This window comes from Hippopotamus amphibius, chromosome 13, assembly GCF_030028045.1.
Source record: "Hippopotamus amphibius kiboko isolate mHipAmp2 chromosome 13, mHipAmp2.hap2, whole genome shotgun sequence".
Classification (NCBI taxonomy): domain Eukaryota; kingdom Metazoa; phylum Chordata; class Mammalia; order Artiodactyla; family Hippopotamidae; genus Hippopotamus; species Hippopotamus amphibius.
Genome location: NC_080198.1, coordinates 5,459,818 through 5,485,863, shown reverse-complemented (window position 1 = coordinate 5,485,863; position 26,046 = coordinate 5,459,818). Strand labels below are relative to the sequence as shown.

General features: G+C 42.4%; 1 protein-coding gene across 10 annotated transcripts in view; it reads left to right on the top strand.

Annotated features, from left to right (window-relative positions):
- ATG7 (autophagy related 7) overlaps positions 1–26,046 on the top strand; it is a 330,637-nt gene that overhangs the window by 258,708 nt on the left and 45,883 nt on the right. The gene's annotated exons all lie outside the window — the stretch shown is intronic.

Sequence of the window (26,046 nt, the reverse complement as noted above, 5' to 3'; positions counted from 1 at the left end):
TCCTTTTCCTTTTTTTCCAAAGCAAATGGTCATGAACACTTCCTTAATATAATTTACTGGAGCCTTTTTTTGTTTTTGTTCCTGAAAGAACATTTACGTTACTTCTCCTCTGCGTGCAGGAACTTTTGATCAAAACACGACTCCACTCCCTTGTTTAATGTTGAGCATCTGGATTAAAGGCTTCTTCTAATCTTAAATACAGATTACAGCTCTCTCTCCCTTTCAGCAAACCGCCATAAGACCCTGGCCCCTTTCCAGATTTCTTCATTAAAGCTCTCTTTATTATAGTGTTTGGGAATGGCAGTCATTAAATGATTGTGATGCACAATGGCCACTTGATTATAATTATTTAGCTGGCAATCGGTTATTGCAGCAATTTGGTGGTGTAATTAAAAGGGAGCGTGTTTGTACCTGCCAGCATCTCTGAGATGTTCAGCTCTGGATTAGGGGAAGAAGCAGAACCTACACATATGGACAGGAAGAATCAAGCACTCCCGTGAATGGAAGCTTTTCTTTTATTCTTCCCCATCCTGCTTCTTGGCCTCTCTTGTTCCACAAGGTAGATGAACAATGGTGACAAAATAAGATGCGGATAAGAATTATTGTGCTACAAACTCCTGAGTCAATAAATATGTTCAGTAATGAGTGTTTCCCCATGTGCTGAGAAATGCTCAATGGGGAGAAGTATATTAATATAATTCTGCCTTTTTTTTTTTTTAACACAAGAATTTTTCCCCCACTCTAATTTATAAGTTTCAGCATTTCTTTCCTGACATATAAATTGACATGAGATGCCACTAACAAAAAGTTGGTATAAAAGGTAATTGGCCTCTATTAACCGACAGCTGGGAAGCCATTAATCACTGAAGAACTCAGTAACAGTGTGATTCCCAGGTTAAGAAGGGCCCCACATCACTCAGAACTCTTTTAGTTGTAAGGTTGGTTAATCCTAACCAACATTAGCAAAGGAGAACTCCCCCGGCTTATGTAGCTGGAATGTTACTGGAACTGCTTATAGGATTAAAGGAAGAGCTGCAGGAACCAGGGGTCAGGGTTAGGAACTGGGATGCAGTCCCTCAGAGACTTTCTGTCCATCTCTCAGCGGAGCCTGCCTGTGCTTGGCCTCATTCTGAGGATGGGCTTCCAGCCTCTCCCTGAGGCAGGAATCATGGCCCTTAGTCGCCCCAGATTCCCACCTTCGTAGCTGAGCAAATCCAGTGGAAAGCAACACTGTGTCTTCCATCGTTCGTAAATCAGTCTCAGGGAAAGACTCATTGGTCCTACTTGGGTCGTACACCCACCCCCTGGACTAATTGCTATTGCCAAAGAAATGGCACTGTGTGATTGGCCAAGCCTGGATCCCATGTTCCCTTGGGTGTAAGGTAGGGAAGATGAAGTCCTGTGGTTAACAGTCCTGTCAGAGACAGTGATGTGTCCCCAGAGGTAGTACCCTAATGACTAAGAAAACCGACGATTATTTTAGAAAATGAATATGAAAATGTGAAGGATCCAAACTTAAAAAACACATTCTCTATGTGTTTCCCCAAAGTGTGGATCTCCATCTTTCTTTTAGAAATATTTGACTTTTGCTGGACTGAGTCGTAGAAGTGTCTGTCTCCAGTGATTGCCTAGGCTTACTTGTAGTCATTCTTGAGCCCCAAAGACCCCTTAATGGGGCGCTGAGGAGATGGGACAGGCACAAATAAAAGATGCCTGCTCCGGTATCACAGCCACCACCGCTGCGTTGTCACGAGCGACTCAGGATCTGGGATTCCAGGGAGCACTGATTTCAACTACTTTGGAGTATTCAACCATTTACCACAGTTCTGGATAATAAAATTTTCCATTTCTCTCCTGGTTTAGTTCTGTATTTGAATCTGTAAGTGCAAAGGCAAAACAGTCTGCAAAATAGCAGACTTAAATAGAAAAGAAACCTTTAAAGTAAAGGAAAACGTTAATTGAAAATTTAAAAGTGTCCCTGCTACCCTCCCCGCCCCCAGCCTGATCTAATCAGTCTTACTTGTGAGGGAAGTGTGAATCATCCTATTTATTAAGCAAATAAGGAAGATAATTGAAGTGGGCAAGTTCATGCTTGAATAAAAATAAATTCTCAATTTCCTATTTATCTTATTAATCAATGCACATTTATTTTTTGTTATTGATTTGTACAACTGTGATATTTAAGCTCAGGGTAACTTAAACCGCTAATAGGATACCACCTGAACTCGGAGGCGGGGCCGGGGTGGTGGTGTGCAGCTTCTTTCAGTCGAATGTGTATGTGTGTGTTTACACTCACGCTTTTTTAGTTTGTGGTTATTGGATGCTGCTAGAGGAGTTTCTTGGGAATCTAATCTTCTCAGTGGCAGGCTCTAGCATCACCTTTGCCAGTAGTTTAGTTCATATGGACTTGACGCCAATTTTCTTTTCACATATGTGAAATAACAGTTTGGCACATAGCAAACAAAACAGTGACAACATAGAGAAGACTGGTGCTTTTTAAGAAGTGAAATGGGCAGATTCAGAACTAATTTTTTTCTTCAGGTGAACCGAGTTTCAATTAAATTAAATGTTGCAAGAGATTACAGTGTGACTCTCAAGAAGTCAAAGGCTGTGGCGATAAAATATTTTCATTTTATAGAGTTTTTCTTGGAAAGGCTGCACACCGTATGACAGCAAAGTGCTTAAAATCCAGAGGCTGGTGCCAGCACAAAATCCAAACATCATAAAGTTACTTCTAAAGCCCAGATATTTATCGGTCCCTCTCTTGGAACAGAGCATCTCTTTACCAATCCAAGTCCGCCAGCTCAGAATCACCTTCCCAGCCCAGGGTTTTGACTATGAAACACTGGGTAAGGCATGTTCTCCAGGAAGCAAAGGAAAAGCTGTTGAATAACAATTGTCAGATGAGTCACAAACCACAGAGAGCAGATCCTAATGGATAATTTTTTCTTGAGCAAAACTTGTTTCGTTAATTATTCTTTAGCCAAAGAAAGTCAAAGGAGGCCAACCAGTGACACAGTGGCCATTGCTCTGTGTGTGCCTGCCAGGTGCCTTGGTCAGCTTTTGAAGACGCAGCTAACCTCCCTACAGCAAATAGCCTACCTCCAACCCTTTCCACTTAGAGCCGTGTGCCTTTACCAGATGAGGAAATTCGGAAGTGAAGGGGCCATGTGTTCAGGCTTTCCATGCTTCTGCAGTGCCAGAGTCAGTAAGAAGCCTTGTAATCCATGCTTCTCTGCTTTCCCAACTTCACCCAAAGGGGATTGGGAAGCCTTGCCTCCTCTCTAGGCTGTTTCTGTACAGAAGACCTCTGAAAGCTCTGCTCAAGGACTTGAAATGCAGGCTTCTCAGTGAATTTCCACCACAGGGTCACTGCCAAGTCACACAAACCTGCCAAAGGAGGCTTGCTGGGAGAGAACCGTGTCCCTGTCCACTAGGTGACAGCTCAGCAACTAGCCCCGAGTGCCAGCTGACCAGGCGTCTCTTCTCGCCCACCCCCATCATGAGATGTCAGCATCACCTGCTAGTACATCTAAAGAGAGCAGGAGATCTCGGTCACAATAGATGATTAGAGTTTATGCCAGAAGTGTAAACAAGTCGTAAATTACTCCTAATGCCTCTTGGCTACGATGCTCTTAGTCTTTAGTTTTGGGAAAATATATTCCCTTTAATCTCTTTTATTTATCTAATATAATAGTTGGTCTTCTTATATGCCTATAAATCTCACTCTTCTTCAACAAGCAGTTCCTAAGCATGTGCTCTGGGCAAAGCAGTGTGGAAGCCACTGCTTGAGGACAGATGATGAGAGTTTGTGTTTAAAGGGTGCAGAGTTTCAGTTTGGGATGATGAAAAAGTTCTGGAGATGGACAGCAGCAATGGTTGCACAGCAGTGTCAACGTACACTCACCACTGAACTGTCTACTTAACAAAGGCTAAAATGGGAGATTTTATTATATAGATGAAGGGGAGTCAGAAATCATCCACACTCTGGTGTAGAATTTAATTAACTTTTAGAAAAGACGAATACATCATTTTTCAACATCATCTCCTTATTTTTCAACACACTTTGTCTGTCTGTCAACAAGCTTTTGTATTCCCTCATTAAGAGATGTTTCAGGCTGAGCTGTGAGCCACAGATGCACCACTGTCTTCGCTTCTTCATCAGAAGTGAATCTTTGTCCTCATAGGGCTGCTTTCAGGGGACCAAACAGGTGAAAGTCTGATGGAGCAAGATCAGGACTATAGGGAGGATGCTTTAACACCTCAAAAGGAAGTTTTTGCAGAGAGTCGACAGTGTGGGCAGAAGTGTGCAGGTGCAAGATTACTACAGCCTTGGATAGCAGTCCTCTGCGTTTAATCCGTGGACATGGTCCAGCTCCTTCTTGATGGTTAACACCTATGCGACCTTCCTTGAATGTCTCTATCCATCCATACACACTTCTTCACAACAAAACACTGTCTCCATACTGTACACAAAGTCTTCGATAAATAATGACACCAGGTACACCCTCAGACCACAAAAAGCGAATCCCTGCACGATGCTTTTCATTCATGCAGATCGCAAGCGGGGCTTCCATTTTTGCGCACACCACAGTTACAAATGAACTGATGTAACACATTCACACCTGCACAGCAGTGACTGGGGAGACAGTAGCCTTGAACGGAAAGCGCTGATAAGACATGCGGGCAACAGAAGTTTTAGTTTAACCGGAGTGTGGATAATTGTTGACTCACCCTCATAGTTTACCATTATTAAAAAAATTAAGGTTCTTGCACTTTTAGTCAAGATTAATTATTTGCTATAAGTTATAAGTTTCTCATATATTCTGTATCAAAATATGTTTGTGACTCACCACAAAAACCTAGAATTCCATATTTCTTGTACATATTTCACATAGCAAGTTCTGAGGTCATAATGCTACGAATTTCTCCTATTATTAGAATAGTTTATAAGATCTTAGTTAACAAATAACTCTGTAACAGAAGTACAAACAGAGTCTCAACTAATGAAGTGTACAACGCACTCCTCAGACTTCATGTCCATACCACAGTTGCCCAAAAATGACTGGCACTTCACTGAGCCTGGAGAACAGAGGTTTAGACTCCGTGTTGAGGCTTGCTAAAGTGGACGAAATGGCAGTGAAGACGCCCACCTTGCAGGGTTGTCAGGCCAAACATACAAACATTTGTGAGCCTTTTGTGACAGTCCAGGGACCGTAACGCCAGGCTCCAGAGAGCCCTTCATCCTACACGTGTGGGAGCACGTGAGCTGCCTCCTGAAATCCTTTTCTCCCTCTCCTGGTACCCAAGTCCCCTTTCCAGTCGTTCTCTAGACCGTGTTCCCACTCTGCCTGGCCTTTGAATTGGACTGGGAGGTTTATGATATGAACATATTGCTGTTGTATGAGAGGGGAAACAGCCCACCCCTGAGCCCCCGGCCCGGTGCCAGTGGCAGCTGTGGAAACACAGAGGTGCTCGGTGTCTGATGTTTGGGGCTTTTGCTGTCTTAGGACCGCGGCCTCCCTGTCTCGCTTCTTAGGCCCACCACCTTTCCCTTGGTTTCCTTTGATTTGACCTCTTTGTCCCCCAGTCTAAAGCCAGCAGCAGAGGAAGGTACTGTTACCTCAGACCTGTCTTTTCGGCAGGCCGCTTGGCCCCAGTGGGCCCTTTGCCCCAAGGTCTGAGAAGCTGTGTCCGGTGACTGTCACCCTTCCTTCCTGTGGATCCATGCTGCCCCTCCTGGCTCCAGGGGACAGTCTGGCCTTGCATCAGGCCTCGCCAAGAGCTAGTATTCAGGTTTTTGGAAGATTACTTTGGTTGGTGATACACTTTATCAGCCTCCCAAGTTAATAATATTCCTCTGCATCTTGCAGACACCCGCCCATGAGTTAAAGGGGATAGCTAGTGTGGAGCTGCCAAGCCAGTGCTTCTCAACCCTTTTACTTTCTTTAACCTTTGTATTGTATAAATCTTAGGTGTACAACTCAATGAATTTTTATTGTCTATACCCGTGTGTAAATACCACCTGGGTTGAGATTCAGAACGTTTCTAGCTACTCCATAGCTTCTCTTGAACTCCTACAGTCAGTCCCCCGAAGATTACTAATCTGACTAGTCACCTTAGTTTGGGTTTTCAACTTCTTCCCACATATACCCACCCCTAAGTCCTGCTCTCCTTCCTACTTAATATCATTTGAGTTCAAAATGAATTATTGCCTGTTGTGACCAGAAAAAAAAGTAGCGATCATTTTAGAAATGCTCTTCCTGCCCTCTCCTCCCTCACACATTCCAATACACCCTCTGCCCGCCCCCCCCCCCCCCCCCCCATCCCAGACCCGTCCTCCTCCTTCCTGGACAGTCATGCTCAATCCCAGAAGCTGAGAGAGAAGAAAAACCGGCACCTTAGTGCTGTTTTCCTAGTGCCCAAACCTCACGGTGGAGTGTTTTCTAAGCTAAATAGGACTGTGGTTCTTAGAGTCATCTGGTATCCACGGAGCTTCCCGTGTGCACAGATCCCTGCTATCCATTTTCTGGTGAAGTAGGGTTTTTCTTTCCCCTGCTTTTGTTTTGTGTTTTCTTGGGGATGGGAAATGCATTTGAAGAGCGAGCACCAGCAACATTGCCCTCCCCTTTTAACATGTTACTGTTGACCGTCTTGAGGAATATGATGGGAAGATTATTTTACAGGAGGCACACAGAAGCCCCCATGTTGGCATGTACTGCCACGCTCAAATCCTTGTATTTAAAAGTGGAGCTTAGTCTGTTTATCCTACAGTAAAAATATCTACAAGAAGCTATTATTATATTGACATTGGAGCCAAACAGGAAATCAGAGGATTCACAGATGTTATCTGCTTTAATGCAACGGGTTTTCTACAAACTGACTTTGCAGCCAATCGGAATAGACTCTACAAAAGGATTGAAGGAACATGTTATTGACATAATGTTTATTCCTTGAGCTTTGCAGGCTAGATCGTGTTCCCAGAGTTTTGAGGGCTAAAGAGAGAGGGAGGCTTAGAGAGAGAAAGAGAAGATGAATCCAGCAAGAAAGACTTGAGGTAGATTCCATCATTACCATGAAAATATAATTATAATAGTCTTTGATATGGAGTAGAATTTGGTGTAATTCAGCAGTTTAATTATTTACAACATGACCAGTATTGCACAAAGCACGGCTCGCAGCCTAAAGGGAACGTGATGTGCCAAAAAGATTCCGTCCTCAAAACTGTCTTTTCCAGCATTTTTAACCATGATGCAGATTAGGACAAAACTGGTACATCGAGCAAGTTCAGGGGGATGCTAAGCCAGGAAAGAACAGTAAAAACAGGATCTGAAGATACCATGACAGACACGAGGCTGCACCTAAAAAGCTGGAATACAACAGGCACAAGTGTAAGTCCTTAGATCTTAAAGCAAACAACACAAACAAAAAAACAACAGTTTCCTGAGCATAGGATGGGGGAGACGTAATAAATAACAGCCACGAGAAGAGGTTTTTAGAGCTTGTGAGCGCAGCGCAAGTGAAGCAGTGTGAGAGGAGTAACAGGTAGCTTCTGCACCGGGAAGCTCCGTCTCTGGGAACCTAGTGCCAGCCCCCAGCCCTGGCAGGCTGACGTGGACCACCACACCTAAAGAAGCCAAGGACGTGGAGGCCTGGGATCCGGAACCGTGTTACCAGGAATGCCCTCGGATGACACAATGAGCAGTTAGGTGGAGGAAGAGGAAACCCAGGGGATGCCTTGTCTCGCCCTCAGACACCTGATCCATCTGTGGGGCATGTGCAGCTTGTGCCCTAGAAGGCCGAGGAGTAAGGGGACGTACAGAGAAGAGTGTCTGGTTCCGTTACCCGCCCTCGAAGTTGTCGGGCAGGATGGAGTAGGTGGGCTCGTGACCGTGTGGGTGTGGGGCACTCATGTTGTGGAGGACATCCCGCACGCCAGTCGTAGGGTTTGGAAGAAACGCTCTGCAAGACCTCATCCATCCCTGCTATTCCGTGGTCCAGGCTCTGGTACACTGGCTCTGGGCTGGAATGCCCGGGAAGGGGACAGGGATTGTCCTGGATCTTGACGTGTGGACAGAATTAAGGAGCACAAGGTGATTGAAGGCTTGGAGGAAGACATGCATGGGGGTGAGGTTGAGGGGCTGGGAAATAATGAGAGAGAAGGTGCGGTGAGAAGCAGCCCCGGGCTGGAGGTGCAGGTGGGTATGCTGCTGCTCACGGTTTTTATCTGGGGCGAGATGAGGGGCGTAATCCTAAGGGGAGAAGGGCACTGAAGTCCTCCGACACACGGGGCCTCACACAGGGGGACGGGTGGCAGAGCCCCTGGCCCCACAGCCTTGGTGAGTGACGGCAGCAGCTTTCTGTTGTGCTGGTTGATAGAGAGTAAGGTGCCGAGACCAAACCACTCAGTAGCCGCTTCTGCTGCAGAAGAGCCCCAGGCAGGTTCTGGAAGCCTCTGGGGGGAAGGCGCCTTGTTAGGACATGAGGAACTAGGCGTACTTTTCCACCTGCAGCCACGTGTGGGATCTGGGGTTTCTACTAACGCTGACTCTCTAAACTCTCCGCAGCTTTCAGTTGTCGTTCCTGGGGCCTGTCCTCCTAACGGCCATGGCTACCGAGTGTCTGTTTTGCCGTTGTCCATAAGTGTGGCTCTCGAGAACTCTTCGGTAGTTCAGGCCCCCAGCACACTTTATCTAGTTTAGTTTAACTTCCACATTCACCCTTTATTTTCCATGAATTTAACGGGCCACAGCAAGATGCAAAGTGCATACAGCAGACGTTGCACTGTAAGGACTTACACCGTGTGTGAGTCTAACCTTGTGCGAGTGCATCACACGTGTGCTTCCAGGCGTTTTGCACACAGCGGCCCTGAGATGTGCGTCAGTCAGGGCCTCCTCCCTGTCTGGTGGGCGAGACGGTGGCTGCGGGAGCAACTGAGTGATGGTGAGAGTGTTTTCACAAGAATGGAGAATAGCCCATTTCGTGAGAGCAGAGGCCATTGGAAGGAGGACGTTATCGCCCTTTAACTAAGGAAACATTCACAGAGAAAGGGTTTGGCATGGGCAAGGCCAAGTTAAACAGGATACAGCATTCTCTCTGAGCGTTTCCACCGCCGCACCCCTCTCCTCACACTGGTGCTTGCGGGTCACTTCCTAATCCATGAATGGGTTCGCTGACCTGCAAGCGGGGACAGGAGTAGAGATTTTGCTTGCACAGACTCCTGGAGGGAAGTCATTTTGCAAGTTTCCCAAGGATGAGAACATGTTTTCTCTTCCCCACCCCTCCTCCTCTGTAAAACCGCGACAGCCTCCCTCCTGCAGCAGAAGCTCAGCCGCAGCTGCATCGGGGGGCTGCCTGTGGCCATGTTTATCCGGGTCTTCTCTGGGGGCTGCTGGGGCTGTGTGCCCCCACTAGACCAGTGCTTCTGAAAAGACGTCTCGGGGCTATCAAAGAGACCAGAATATCCGGGGGCTATTTAAAAAGCCAGAGACCCGCTTCTGTGACTCATCACCAAGTCCTGACATTTAGTAATCCCATCACCATAGGGGGTCCCAAATACCGTCTCATTTGATCTCATACCCAGTTTTGAGGAAAGAATCAGGAGTGCTTTGTGGGCAAATTCTGTAAGACGCATTACCATTCCTCCTGGAGCTAGAAAGGACACAGAAAGTTATTGCTTGAATTAAAATAAAAATCCATAGGACTTTCCTAATGTCCTTTATTATGCGGCCTTTATTTCTTGTGTTCATAATTATTTTAAGTTCCAAGTTTTTCTGCCCCCTGATTTTCCCCCGATTTTCCACAGTCTTCACCCCATCGTACCTGGACGTTCCTTCTCTGTCTTAACGCAGGTTGTACAGAGCGTGTTTGTTCCCTCGAGACATAAAGCAGATCAGTGGCTTCATTTTTATTTTAAGTGTTGTCTGTGAGTCATCTTCATGGGGCAGCTTTGGTACACCAGGCTGATGACATTTGTTCCCCAGAAGGCGCTGCCAATATTCCGGTCTGTTGTATATAGTCACTGCTCTTACGGTAATAATAGTTTACAGGAGCCCAGATTATGATATTTCAATAATATAGAGTCCTTTGTTGATATAAATGCTTCGTGCAAATTGAAATGAAATAGTAAAAGCACAGTTTTGGCTCTAATTCTCAGTACACAAAGAGATGGAACCTCAGCCGTCAGGTGGATAGGAGCCCTCTTTGGCAATTTAGTGTTTCTTTGCATCTCTAGTCATAGAGCCCTCATTTAAAGAGTAAAGAAGCCAGGGCCTCGGCCCACTCTTTGGTGTGTTTGCGGTCAAATCGAGATTCAGCACCAAGTCTCTATCCAGTAGTTTTTTTTCTCTATTCCATGTTTACTCCTTCTTTTTATCTACTTTCCTAGAGGTAAGGCTATGATCTCCAAGTAGAATTTCTAAAAACTTGATTCCAGCGTACCCCCGTTAGAGAGAATCCTGAAACAGCCATTTTGTAAGCACACAGTCAAGAAATGTAATTCCTACAATCAGGAATGATAGTTTGGGGAGCTGTGCAGTGTGGTCCCCTGTGTCATGCTGCAGCTGAAGGAAGGGTTTGCCACCTGCTCTGAATTGCATCGGGCTTGGACTGTGTAGGAGAATTGCTTTTTCAGGTGATAGAATTTCCTACCTTATGGTCCCTCCAGTCCACCTGCTACCCCCACTAGCATTAATCTTCCTAAAACACTGGTTTTTACTGTATCACTCCTATGACCGGACTCCACCCCACTGTGCCCCCAGATCAAAGTTCCAAACTCCTCAGCTGCTCCTCCAAGGCCCCCGGCCAGACCAGTGTCTTCATTGTCTCCAGAACAGGCCATGTTCATTCCCACGCCTCTTTACTCTTGTAGAGGCCCCTCTCTTGTCTGTGTTCAGCCCTTACCACCCCCCAGTGGGCAGGCAGCTTCCACTTGTTGGACTCTGTCCTAAGCTGTGCTTCCTCCAGTCTAACTCCTGAAATGTCTGCTAATTCTGTGACTGTATAAGCCTAACTGTTCACATCCTGATTGCATCACTGGCATGACTTTTCGTCTCTGAAGCTCAGCTGTGAGCCACCAGAGTCCTCCTCCCAGTTTCTCAGTTCATGGTGCTCTTGGAGTCTCAAGAATTATTTCACGGAGCCCCTAGGCCAAAAGAAAAACATAACAGTTTCCATTTATTAAGTAGTTAGGATCAAACAACTTAACAGCTAAGTCTTAACAATTGAGTAACTATTTGAAAAAAATACTGCACATAAATTGAAAGAAAATGTCATTTTATTATGAAATAACCAGCTATTTACTAATAGGATGTATGCACCTGTTGGGCACTGCACAGCCTCCCAAACCTTGGAATCAGATGGGACATTGCCAAACTGCTTTGCTGTTCTGTGTTGATTTTCACATAATACTTGCTTTTATAAAACGACCGCTAAAAACCTAGGTTTGCAAAGATACGAGATCTTCAAAATGATTGTAGCACAAACAAATGTAGAAGCTGTAAACTGCTTTGATCTGGTATTTCGTGCAGGGTCTGACAGATGTTATGTATCATGTTTCAAAACTTTAAAATACCCCATGGTGGAAATTCACTGCAGGGCCCAAAGGCACACAGTTTGGGAACCCCAGCTCTAGAGCACAGGTGTAACATCATCCTTCTCTTGTGTGTCCTCAGAGCGCATTGGATAATGCAGTCCTTATGGTAGGTGGCCAGTGAATACAATCTTAATCCTTGATTGCCTCATGGAGGCCACACAAGCCACACCTTCAGCAATGTGCTGAGTTCTCTGGCGTGGCAATAATTCAAGTTAAATCCACTTGAACATCTTTTGGGGATGCTGTAAAGGAAATTCCTGTACTGAGTGGAGGTTCCCTTTAATTGCTAAGCTTCTTTAATTCGTTAGCAATGGCATGCCATATAAGACCAGGATGAGCACGATTGCATGACAGTGGTGAGGATGAAATGTCCTAAGCCCCCATGCCAAAAATATAAAAATATTTGACTTTTAACATGAATTTGATGTGGAGGAAGGAGGTAGAGACATAAAACTGCTGTTTCCTTAATAAGGTAGATTAGTTGATAAGTTTTCTTCTTTTCATTTGTCACAGAAATTGACCATATAGTAGGAAACTGAGAAAACCACAGTACATACCCAAAAAGGTACAAATAGCACAAAACCCGTATCTGATCACTATGTAATATAACTGAAAAATACACATTTAAAAAATTTAAAACAAAACATCACTGGGAAATTTTAAAATTCCCCTTGGGTCAGTGAGGAAATCAGAATCAAAACTGCAGACCCTCTAGAACATAATGTGAAAATTCTACACGTAAATACTTTTTTTGATACAGCTTAGGAAAATTCATCAATCTAGGTTCTTACATTAATAACAAAAATGAATGAAAATAAAGAAATTATGCACTAAATTTACAAAGTTACAGAAAGAACAAGAAAATTAACCCAGGGATGGCAGAAGAAAAATCTTTTAAAAGTGCCTGACACACAGTAAGCACTTGAAATGTTAGTTTTTATTATTGTTATCAAGAATATTGAGGAGTCTTTATTTGAATGGTATAGAAAAATCTCCAGGAGATAGTGCTGACTTTAAAAAGCAAGTTTCATTTTTGGGACAGGTGGGGAAGTTTGAATACAGACTCTATGTTAGGCGACATTATTGAATTAATGTTAATTTTCATAGGTGTGATCGTGTTATTATGGGTGTGCAGAAGGGAGCCCTTATTCTTAGAGGTTATATCCCAATGTATTCAGAAGATGAGTGTTGTAATACCTGCAGCATATGTTGCAGAAGTTCAGGGGTAAAATATATATTAAGACTGTGAGAAAATATTCATCAATATACTTAGGTCAGTAGTATAGAGGTGCTCATTCAAGTTTTCTCTAAGTTTGAAACTTTTTGAAACTTTCAAAATATTATTACAAAAAAACATGTATAGCATGCTCCTAAAATCACGTGTAGGTATGTGTGTGGTTTTGTGCTCACAGCCTTGTACGTGCATGAAGTGCCTCTAAAAGATATACTAGAAATTGAGAACAGTGGTTGCTGCTGGGGAGGGGAGCTGGTTGACTGGGGAAAACAACTGGAAGGAGACTTAGCTTTTGAATTTTGTACCATGTGGTTACATGGTACAAAATTTTCTATCTTTAAAAAAAAAAAAGCTAATAACAAATTTTTTAAAACATGTCAACTCCGTGTCCTGTGCTCAGTTCCACTGCGGTCCCATAAACGAGGTAAGAATGCCTGGGGGCTAGGGGTGCTGAAAACTGCTTAGGAAATGCCTTCTCTCAGGGCAGATTTCAGGGATGGTTTTCCTTTGGAGTCAGGACTCTGCTGCTGTGAGCAGCCTGTGTGCTTCCTGCTCCACCGCCCCGCCCCCGCCTGCAGGGAGCAGCCCTTTGGCCTTGGCTCCGTGGGGATTTCATGAAGGCGTTTTTACAGCTGGAGGAAGGTGGTGGGCACATGGGACGGTCCTCAGAAGAAAAAGGTGTGGGCTTCCTGTTTTCACTGTGACTCAGGCATGTGGGAGAGCCTTTCTGCGGAGTACTCTTAATAAATAACTTGTTTGCCCTGACACCAAGGAGACTCCCCAGTGTCAGAGTTAGAATTCAGGGCAAGAGGCACTGGTCCTTGAGGATCCCCCGTGGAGAAAACCACATCTTTTGGATGTGGCTTGCGGGGCGGGCGATTTCAGAGCTGGAGGGGACTGTCCTGAGGGGTCCAAACCGGTCGCTTTACAGATGAAGACACCAGGGTCAGGAGAGGTCTACTGACTTGGCTGAGCAACACAGCTAGTACCCACATGTCCCCTGAGCCACCTCCGGGCGCTTCTGTGACACTGCAGCGGCCTGAGAAGCGCACAGGGAGTCTGGGCTCCAGGGCCTCCTGCAGGCTTTAGACAGGTTGACACTGGACAGTCGGTGCCTCAGCTGATGTGCTTGTTTGCTTCCAGAAGAAAAGGGCGGAGTGTGGCTTACAGCTGAGGAGCAGGGAGGCAGCAGGGATGAGAAGGGAGGCAAGGTGCATGAAAAACCAGATTTTGCCCATGCAAGGCCTGGCAAGGAACCCGATTCCCCTCCTATCAAGAAAAGGCTGATAAACTCCTGGGGGATTTTATCCTTTGCCCTCAGTGCATTAAGATACCTAACAATGAAGATTTTTACGTAAAACACTTGAGAGCTTTTTCTTTTTCTTATTTTATTTTATTGGAGTCTAGTTGCTTTACATATTGTGTTAGTATATATTGCATAGCAAAGTGAATCAGCTATACGTTTACATGTATCCCGTCTTTTTTGGATTTCCTTCCCATTTAGGTCACCACAGAACATTGAGTAGAGTTCCCTGTGCTGTACAGTAGGTTCTCATTAGTTATCTATTTTATACATAGTATCATAGTGTATATATGTCAATCCCAAACTCCGAATTCATCCACCCTATCCTCAGTATCCATACCTTTGTTCTCTATGTCTCTGTTTCGGCTTTGTAAATATGACTGTCTATACCAGTTTTTTCAGATTCCACATATATGCGTTCATATACAATATTGGCTTTTCTCTTTCTGCCTTACTTCACTGTGTTTGACAGTCCATGCACGTCTCTACAGATGACCCAGTTTTGTTCCTGTTTATGGCTGGGTAATATTCCATTGTATATGTGTATCAGCTTTTTCTTAACCACTGACTTTGTTACGGAATGCTTCAGATGTGCAAAAGGACTTAGCGAAGAGCCTGAAAGCCTGCACACTGCCACTCAGCCACGGGGTGAAGGGAGGTGTTCAGTGGAGGCCCCACCCACCATGGCCCCCTCCCTCTCCCTCCCACCCCAAGGAGGCCCCACCCTGAATTTGGTGCTGACCGTTGCTGTCCTCGCTTCACACCCTAACCACACGTGTGCGCTCTCCTTAGACAATGCAGCACCTTGTTGTCCGTGTGTTTAAATTTTATATAGGCGGTGTCAGGTTGTACACATCCTTCCACAACTTTACTTTTCATTCAAGAGCGTAGTTTTTGAAATGTTTCCATGTTGCTGCATGTAGCTCCAGTTTAGCCATCTCCGCCACATGTATACACATTTGAAAATCCATCCGTTCTTCTACTGAAAAACACTGAGGTTGTTTCCAAGCTTTGGATAAAAATAACGCCCCAGCAAATATCCTTGTGCACACTGTACCTGTCCTTGAGGGCTGGAGCCTTTTCTCTTCTCACTGTCACTGTATCCTTCATTGATCAACATGCTGAATGAATGGTTTAGGTCTCTTTCTGTTCCAGAAACTCATGGTTCATGAAAATGGGAGTTTATCTGAGAGGTGACATGTTGGTTTACCTCGGGGTTTTAACTTAGAGTGGTACATTAAAGTCACCTGGGAGTTTTTTGCTTTTGTTTCTCCTTGAAAATATACTCAGGACTCTACCTCAGACCTAGAGAGGTTGACATTTCTTGGGGGGAAGAAGAGGTCCTGTTGGAGAAGCTCCTGCTGACAGGGGCCGTCCGCTGATTTACCACCGCAGCTGGACTCAGGCAGGCTGTTCTCTGCAAAGCTGAGGAGCCAAGTCATGTCTGTCCCTGACTCCGTCTCAGGAGCCTGGGGTCATAGCGCCCTAGAAAGCGGGCGTATCCCGTGAGAGGAGGTGGCCTTTCAGCAGAGTAACCGGTGTGAGCAGAGACACCACTGTGGTGTGGTCCTGGCCGGTTATGCCATTTGACTTCCGTCTCTGTCATCCCTTCTAGGTGCCTGAATTTAGGGCAGGTTGGATGATGTTTGTATTTCTTCCTTCTGTGTTGGAAAAGGCGTATCCACTTTCACCCCAAACACTAGGGCAATCACTTTATCCCAGTATCAGGCTGAATATAGAGGTTACAGCCTGCCTTCAGTGAGATTGTTTTGGTGCTAAAGACTGCATATATATACACTTATAACTGTAACACAAGAAATAATATAAAGGCAACTAGATGCCTATAAAGGAGAGGTATAGAGTGTCAAAGAGGGAATGATTCTAGTTTGGGGGATGGGGAAGACATCACAGAAGAGCCATAGTAGGATTTTAACAAAGAAGATGAACAATGAGAACAGCAGGTTCAAAGGCAGGTAACTGGAGAACAGGATGCATGGAGAGAGAATGCAGAGAGATGAACTTGAAAGATAGGAGGGTAGGCAGGTTGAGGCTAGGCTGAGAAGCATTTTGAATGGAAATTATCCTGAAGATGTGGGGGACTCATGAGAGACATGGTAGGGACTGTTAGAAAAATGCCTTTGGCAGCCAGGAAAGGCATTAATTGCAAAGGGAGAACTGGAGGCCTGATCAGGAGACAGGAGGAGGCAGTTAGCAATAGAAAAAAGCAAAGGAAGGGATGAATTTGAAGGCAGCTGCTTTGTCAGGGGTAAGCAAAATGCATATTGATAGGGGGCAGCTTTGGTTACTTATTCCTTTTCTGTTTCTACTCATTTTGTCAAACTGGGGACAGATGAAAGGTAAATAGCAGCAATATTTGTATCAATACTTAAGGATATGAAAACAAAAAGAATAATGTGGAAATAATTGCAAAGACATCTAAATAATGACAAGAGTTTGAGGCATATGAAAGAAATGAGCATCACTTAAACATGTTAAACAGCCATCCCATATGTCTTAACTTTTCATGTGTTGATTTCTGCACATGCTGAAGTCAGGCAACGAGAGAAGTCCTCTGCATTTGGAATCAGGGAGCCAGCATTTAGGTCCCTGCTCTGCCTCTTGACTGTGAGACCTTGTACAAGCCACTCGACCCTTCTACACTGCGGTCCCTTCCATCTTAAAACAGGGTCTGCCTGTTGCCCCGGGATCCCTTCCACACCTAACATCCTACAGACTCTGTTGACAGCACTTTAGGCCTCTCCCCAGGGGCATGTCTTTCTGGATACCACTCAGCTTTTCTTCTCCAAAAGGGGGAACTGCTTCCCGAATTTCTGTGAACTACTTCCGTGAGTCATAAGATTCTCAATCTGACCCCCTGACCCATATTGGATTAGGAGCAAGAAAGCTAAAGGATTCATGAAGCAGATGGTGGTATACTTGGCCTTATCTTTTGGCTAAGGAGCTAATATAAAAAGCTAGTGAGCTCTGAAGAGGGATTATGTTTCAATTGGCATTTAACTATGGAGGTGGGACAGAAGGAACATGACAAGACACCCTTAGATGTGCCTGCTTCAGCTGCTGCCCTGTCCTTGAAGAATACAGTTGTGTTCTACGCGTGATGAGATGGAGGTTTCTCAGGCTGCCAGCTAGCTGCTTAGCTTGGTTCCATCGGCATGGGTCAAGGTCTGAGTCTGAATTATGAAGGCCCAGAAACATGGTTTTTGCAGAGTACCCAGAGCTGATACTTATGAACTTCCTAGAGAAAAACAGAACTATGATAGTCTTTTCATCAGAATCCTTCCTTTGGTTGGTACATTCTACATGGAAAGCCAAGTTATAATCAAGTAATTTGCTGATCAAGGATCAGAGCAAGTTGGTTGATCTTAAGTGCCAGTGTTCCCTCTCCAGTGTAGAGATATAATTGCCAGAGAAGGCAATACATCTTCGACATGCCTAGACAGCAGAGCTCCTGGAGAAATGACTGTTTCTAGATCTAGAGTGATATCTTTCTATGCCAAGAAAACAAACTCTCAAAACGAACAGATCATGTCCAAAGGATATAGGCCCAGGGCAGTCAGGCAAGAAGAAGAAACAAAAGGTATCCATGTTGGAAAGGAAGAGTAAAACTATCTCTATTCATAATCTTATATTAGAATATCCTAAGGAATCCACAGAAGAAGTATTAGAATTAATAAACAAGTTCAGCAAAGTTGCAGGATACAGGGCAAATATACAAAAATCAAGTCTATGTCTATACACTTGCAATGAACAATCTAAAAATGAAATTTAAAAAGTAATTCCATATGCGATAGCATCAAAAAGAATGGAGTTGTGATGAATAAATTTAACAAAAGTAGTGTAAGGCTTGTATACTGAAAACTACAAAACATTATTTGAAGAACTGAAGACATAAATAAAGACATCTCATGTTCCTGGATTGGAATAATGAACATCATTAGGGTGGCAGTACCCCTTATTGATCTACAAATTTAGCACATTCCCTATCAAAATTCCAGTGGCCTTTTTTACAGAAATTGACACCGATCTTAAAAATCATGTAGAAATGCAAGGATTCAGAATGGCTAAAACAAAGTTAAAATTTCACACTTTCTCATTTCAAAACTTACTGCAAAGTGGTAGTAACCAACATAGGGTGGTTATACCAATAAACATGTAGATCATTGGATTCGAATTGAGTCCAGAAATAGAAGCCATGCATTTGTGATCAACTGATTTTTGATGGAAGTGTAAGACAATTCAGTGGATAAAGAATGCTCTCTTCAACAAATGATACTCAGACAACTGGATATCCCCATGCAAAAGGATGAAAGTTAGACCCCTACTTCATTACTGTATACAAAAATTAATGTCAAATGGATCATAAACCTAATGTAAGAGCTAAACTATAAAACTCTTAGAAGAAAACATAGGTGTAAATCATCATGACCTTGGATTAGGCAGTGATTTCTAGATACAACACCAAAGTACAAGAAACAACACAAAAATAAATGAATTGGACTTTATCAAAATTAAAACCTTTGTTCTTTGAAGGACATTATCAAGAAAGTGAAACGACAACCTGGAGGTGGGAAAAAATATTTGTAAATCATTGTCTGATAAGGGCCCCAAATCCATAATATATAAATCTTACAACTTATCGATGAAAAAAAACCCAAATAAAAAATAAGTAAAGGATTTGAACATACATTTTTCAAAGATACACAAATGGCCAATAAGCATCTGAAAAGATACCCGACATCATTAGTCGTTAGGGAAATGCAAATCAAAACTACAGTGAGAAACTACTTCACACCCATTAGAATGGCTAAAATAAAAGACAGACAGTAGCAATTGCTAGAGAGGATGTAGGGTAATTGGAACCCTCACGCATTACTTGTAGATTGTGAAATGATGCAGCCACTCAGGAAAATATCAGAATTTTAAACACATGGATTGTCCAAAAAAAAAAAAAAAGTGGATTGTTGCTGAATCCATTTATTCAGCTAACTTTTTATTGAGTCCCAACTATGCATCAGGTTTTGTGCCAGTTATTTGGAGTATAGGCATTTCTCAGTCTTCTCTAGAGAGAAGGTAGCCTTGAAGAAATCCCTTTAGTAAGTCTGCTTTCTTCACATCTGTCCCCTTGTTATACGTGTATACCCAAGTATAGCAGGAGGAGTAGGGGCTTTGTGGATCATATAAAGCTGAACCCCAGGCCTGACCACTGCTTAGGAGCTTTGTGGTCTTGGGCAAGTCCTGCACCTCTAAATCTCTATTTACTCATCTGTAAAATGAAGTTAATAATACCCACCTCTCAGAGTTGTTTGTAGGTTCAGTAAAGAAAGCCATATGTGTAAAGGATTTTGTCACTACCTGGCAAGATATGTGCTCATTAAATGGGAATTGCTGCTATTACAACAGAAAAAAATGCTTTTATAAATAGCACTTTTTAAAATTCATCTTCCTATTGTTTGTTGCCAGAATATAGAAGTACAATTAATTTTTGCACATTGACTTAGTAGCCAGTGATCTTTGCCAAATTCACTTCTATATTCCAATTATTTGTCCATTTTTTTTGGATTTCCAGTGTATGCAATTTGTCATCTGTGAATAAAGACTAATTTACTACTTTTCCAGTTTTTATACCTTTTAAGAAGTAGTTTTCTTGAGTATAATTTGCATACTGTAAAATTCATTTACGTATACAATTTGATGAATTTTGTGTCTTTAATTTCTTTCAACATTTTATACTTTTCAGTGTACAAGTCTTTCACTTCCTTGATTAAATTTATTCGTATTTTTTCTTTTTGATGATATTGTAAATGAAATTTCCTTAATTTCCTTTTCTTGGAGTATTCATTGTTAGGTTATTCTAAAAGGTTAATAATTCTATTTTGGGCTTTCTTGATTTTCTGTTATTTTTGTGTTCTCTCTCATTTCTGCGCTTATGTTTATTATCTTCTATTTTTTTTTAAATGTAGTTCTTTTTCTAGCTTCTTGTGTTAGAAGTTTAGATCACAGAATTTCAAACTTTCCTGTCTTCTACTATATGCTTTGCATATAAAGCTATAACGTTCCCTCTCAGTACTGCTTTGCTGGATCCCACAAGTTTTGACATAGCATATTTTCATTATTATCCATCTTGAAATGGATTCTGATTTCCATTGTGACTTCTTATTTAACCTATGGGTTTCTTAGAAGTGTATTGCTTAATTTCTAACCATTTGAAGATTTTCTGATCTTTCTGTTCTTACCCTTTAATTCATTCCTTTAATGCATTTAATTCACAATGGTCAGAAAACATTATGATTTTAATCTTTTGGAATTTGTTGAGATCTACTTTATGACTAAGAATATATTCTACTTTGGTAAATGTGCCATGTGCACTTGAAAAGAGTCTACATCCTGTTGTTGTTGCATATAGTATACTATGTATGTAAACTAGATCTCAAGTTTAGTAGTCATGTTCAAATCCTCTATATCCTTTCTGATTTTTTGTAAGCTTATTCTGTCGGTGACAGAGGTATGTTAACATCTCCAACTATGACTGTAGATTTGTCTATATCTTTTTCTTACTCTCAACTTTGTTTTATTTCTTTTAAAACTGTATTATTTGATGCATACATGTTTCAGATAGTGATATCTTTCTGTTGCATTGACCCTTTTATCACTGTGAAATGCCTCTAGTTATCTGTCATAATATTTCTTACTTTAACATCTGTTTACCTCATAGTATTATAATGACAAAACTTTTGTTGTCGTTGCATGATATGAATCATTTAGTTTCAAACTGTCTTTGTGTTTAAAGTATATTTCTTGTAAATAACATATAGTTGTGTTCCGTGTAAACTGCGAGTTACTAGGGGTTTTTTTAGTTGCGATTGTTCTGTTAAGGTCTGCTTTGGGCTTGTTAGGGAAGGTCTATTGTAGTGTTCCCCTTAAATCCTAAATATGGTTGATAATCTTATAGGAGATCTTTCTGAGTTCTAAATAAATGTTTGGTGTATTCACCTATATCTTCCAGTCTGATTTGGGCCAAAATCCAACATCTCTCCAGTACATTCAACATCTGGCATTTTCACTTTGTCTCAGCTTCCATGTACTTTCTCCCAGACTTTTAGGAGTCTCACCCTTTACTCTGCAGCCCAACAGTTAGCTAAGGATCCAAAGGCAATTTCCATGTACATTTCTGGGTTCCCTTTCTGTGTTTCACCCATCCCTACTACCTGCTCCCCAAATCCCAGCTTCCTTAGCAGCATCAAACTTTGATTTTTGCCTTGTCCCTCTATTAAAACCATTGTTCTCTGCTTGAGTTCCTGTGTTGGTTGCTCTCTGAGCCTGGTAACAGTTATTTTATGTGTTTGTTGAGTTTTTATTGTTGTTGTTGAGTTTTTATTATTGTTTATGGCAAGAAAGTAAGTCTGGTACCATCTATTTTATTGTAGTCAGAACTGGAAGTCAGCATTTTGCTGTCTTGGTTTCAGGTCCTTTTTTTTAATACTCATTTAAAAAGGCATAATTTGTGGATTATTTTGATTTTGATTTCATTTTACTTCATGGTAATTTTGTTATTCAGTAATGTTTCCCATTGTCATTTAGATGGAAAATGATGATTTTTTAGCATTAATATTTGAAGGTTTTAATTGGCCTATTTAGCTTTATTGCTCACTATATTAAGGGATAGCTTCTTTGGCATTTGATTGGTTTGAAATTGTCTATGGTTGAGAGTCCACTCTGGCTTGACTTTATTTTCCTGGTAAGCATAGTCCTGATAACAGCACATCTTGCCAAAACTGACCTGTTGTCTTAGGCAACTCTCGAAATGGCACTGCTAGAGTTTGAGTCCTTTGGCCTTAAGTTTTATCTCCTCTGATAGTTCAGTCACTTTGGGGAAGACTGGCAGAGTAGGCTGTATTAGTCGTTCACATAAGAACAATTTATCAGATCCTTTCTTGTGGAGCTAGTTTAATAATAGGTGAGAAGAAGCTTTTGTGGTCACTTCTAAGAGTCGGAGGCAGTGAACAGGGCCATAAAAGGTGGGAAAAGGAACATAAAGTGGAAGGAACTATAAAGATAAACTTTATCATTGTTCCAGTCCTCCCCAAGGAGCTAGGCTTCTCATATCTGTTTCCTCAAGAAGTTCTTAGTGCATTGTGAAAAGTACTTTAGTAATAAAGCAAAGTCTAAAATGATACAAATAGGCTGATAATACAGAGTAGGATCTAAAATGATAAAGGTAGGCTGGAAGGACATCAGAAACGGATAGCATTGTTTTCTTTCTAAAGGGGCTCTTGGATGGCTGGTCATTGAGGATGGGAAGGAGACATAATTATATATACTTTTTTCCTTCTGAAACTTGAACCATGTGAATATGCAAAAAATTTTGATTAAACATTTATTTATTATTCCTCGTCCTAAAATCACAGTAAAGGGAATATTTTTTAAAAGTAAGAATGGGAGAGCAAACAACAGCAACAAAAAAATTGGAATCTGGAAAGATGATGCTATAGACTGAATGTTCCACACCGCCCCCCCCCCCCCCCCCCCCCCCCCCCGCCCCAGAACTGATATGATGTAACCCAATCGCCAATGTGATAGTATTTATAGGTGGGGCCTTTGAGAGGCAATTAGGTCATGAGGGTGGGGCTTTCATGAATGGGATTAATCCCTTCTAAAAGGGACCCCAGAGAGGTCCCTTGCCGCTTCCACCATGTGAGGACAAAGTGAGAAGAGGGCCATCTATGAGCTAGGAAGTAGGCCATGACCAGACACCAAATCTGCTGGTACCTTGATCTCGGATATCCCAGCGTCCAGGTCTATGAGAAATAGAAGTTTGTTGGTTAAGCCACCGAATCTGTTATTTTTGACATAGCAGCCCAAAATGACCAAGAGAGATGGATGACAGAAAGGTTAAATTCTAAGCCAGCCAGTAGAGAAAGCCAATATTTTCCTCAGAACCACCTGAAGACTTGGGAATTGGGGACAGTAGATACATCTGAAAATGGGAGGTAAATATGAGACTTAAAACAGAAGGATTAGTTGAAAGTCTGTCTTAAGAAGCAATTAGATCCCCACCCTAGCTTTGCACAACTTTGGTTAAGAAACTGAAAGTTTACTCTCTGGTCAGAGTAAAACAGAGTTTCTAGACTAGGACACATCAGCCAAAGTTGAAAATAGGGTGTATCACTGAAAACATGGGATTAAATGAATGTTTACGTATCAAATACAGAGAGGTCAGACCTTCTCCTCATCCTGGGCTCCCAGTACATAGGTCTTCCAGCCTAAATACCTTCCAGACGGGAGAGTGGGCGATTCCCCTCCTGGGAATCTGACCAATGCTAAAGAGAAGAGTCATGGCAGCTTAGCCAGACTGCCCTACAGTGAGGTCCACGTGGACTTCAAATTGAGTACCTCCTTGAAGAGAAGCAGAAACCAAGTATTACTTGGTATCTGACTTGAAAGACAGAGAATAAACTAAATTTGAAGGAAATAGATTATGCCAGGAGATGAAAATTTTATGTATTCCTAAAAATTCCACTATAATTTGGGTTCTCAGTGAGATAAAAGAGATATTATATTCATGAAACAAGAATAAAAGGCTATAAAAATGTATATTCAGATAGTTAAAAAGAACTCTCAGAAACTAAAAATGTAAGTTTAAAATTCAATAGAATTTGACAGTGAAATTCAGAATATCTTCCAGAAATTAAAACAAAAGGGCAAAGAAATAGTAGATAGGGGAGAAAAGATAAGCAAATTAGTGGATCAGGCTAGGAGTGCCAATATCCAAGTAATAGAGGTTCCAGAAACAGAACCAGAAAAAATAAAGTAGGAATTAAATAAAATTTCTGAAAATTGATAAATACAGCTTCTAGATTGGAAGAGTCTACTGACTGCCTAGAACAGAGAATAACAATAGGCTCACACCAAGGCCCATCCTAGTGAAATTTCAGAACAGTGAGGTCAGAAAATACCTGCAGTTTAAAGGAAGAAAAGGTCATATATAAAGAATTTTTAAAATCTGAAGTGTTTGCCTTCTCAGTAACTACATTGGAAACCAGAGGTCAATGGAACAGTGCTTCCAAACCGTAAAGGAAAATTATTTCTAATCTACAGTTCTGTATCCAGCCAGACGGTTAATTGAGTGTGAAGGTAGAGCAAAGATATTTTCAGATACGTAAAATCTCAAAAAATATACCTTCTGTTCACCCTTTCTGAGGAAACCACTGCAGGATAACTCCAGAAAAACAAAAGAGTAAACCAAGAAAGAGGAAGACATGGAATATAGGAAGTGGGGAATGGCACCCAGGAGAGAGTCGGAGGAATCATCAGAATAATGGTGAAGGGATCGCGTGAGTCGCAGTTGCCTTCTTAGGTGTAAATAAATATAATGCTTCAAAGTGGATACGTTAAAAAAAAAAAAAAAGATGGTGAACGGAAAGCTCGGGATAGCAGTTGTGCCTGAAGCACTGAGGGCTATTAAAACAAATTGGATCAGGTCATAAGGCTCTAGCACAGATTTTGTTATGGAAATGAAATTGCTTGAATACCTAATGTGTCTGAGCATATATTTAGGAGATTTAGGCAATAGCAGAAAATTTGGGATTAAATTATGGATAAGTACTTAGGAATGAAGTAAAACAAACAAAAAAGACAGTTGTTAACTCCAGAGAAAGCAATGTTGTAGAAGGGGGAAAAAAGTAATCCCAGCATATTACACAGTTCACCTAGATATAGCAATTAGGTATTGATCTAACTGGAATTATAATTATGTTGTAAGGATGAGAGGAAAGGAAGGTAAGCGTTTGTGATCACAGGGGTAAGGGGGTGCCTAGCAGTGGAAGAGAGCTAAATCCTCATTTACCAAAAAGAGAAATAGATATATAATGCTTAAACCTGAAAAGAAAATCAAGAAGTCAAGAAGTAACAATACAGACATGAAAGATTTTGTACTCAGTTCCAATGTGGGGTGATGGTTTCCCCACACTAAGCAATTCTCCAACACCAGCTGGGTGTCCTACAGTTCAATTCCATTCTGACACTATTTACACAGGTTAAGGGCTCAGTCCCATAAGAGTGCCCTCTGATTCATATTCAAATGACAAGTCCAGGTTGTCACCTGTACTTCTGACTGACTGGCTATAGATCAGAGGTTCCCACAACCCCCTCCTTGGGTTCAATTAATTTGCTAGAGCAGCTCACAGGACATAAGAAACCAACTACTAGTGTACCAGTTTAATACAAAGGATATTAAAGGATATGAACCAACAGCCAGCTGAGGAGATACATAGAACGAGGTCCTCAACAAAAGAGCTTCTGTCCTTGTGGAGTTCGTGGCCCAGCATGCGGAGTCCGGGCCCCGGCATGCTGGCGCATGGAAGCGATCTGGTTTACCAACCACAGGAGCTCTCTGAGCCCCCTCCTTCTGGGTTTTTATGGAGGCTTCATTACATAGGCATGATTGATTGAATCGTTAGCCATTGGTGAATGATTCAGCCTCCAGCCCCTCCTCCTCTCCCTGGAAATCAGGGGGTGGACCTGAAAATGACAGCCCTCTATTCATGGTTAGTTCCCCCGGCAACCAGTCCCCTGCCCCCATCTTTAGGAGATTTCCAAAAGTCACCTTATTGACATGAACCCAGAATTCCCTGGCTGTCCAGTGGTTAGGACTCAGTGCTTTCACTGTAGTGGCCCAGGGTTTAGTCCCTGGGAGGGAACTAAGATCTTGCAGGCCATGTGGCATGGCCAAAAAAAAACATGAACCCAGAACCCAGTTATGGTGGAAAGGGGGCACTACTCTTCGATGTGGTGCATGGGTTTCTCATTGTGGTGGCTTCTCTTGTTGCAAAGCACGGGCTCTAGGTGTGTAGGCTTCAGTAGTTGCAGCATGCGGGCTCAGTAGTTGTGGCTCGCAGG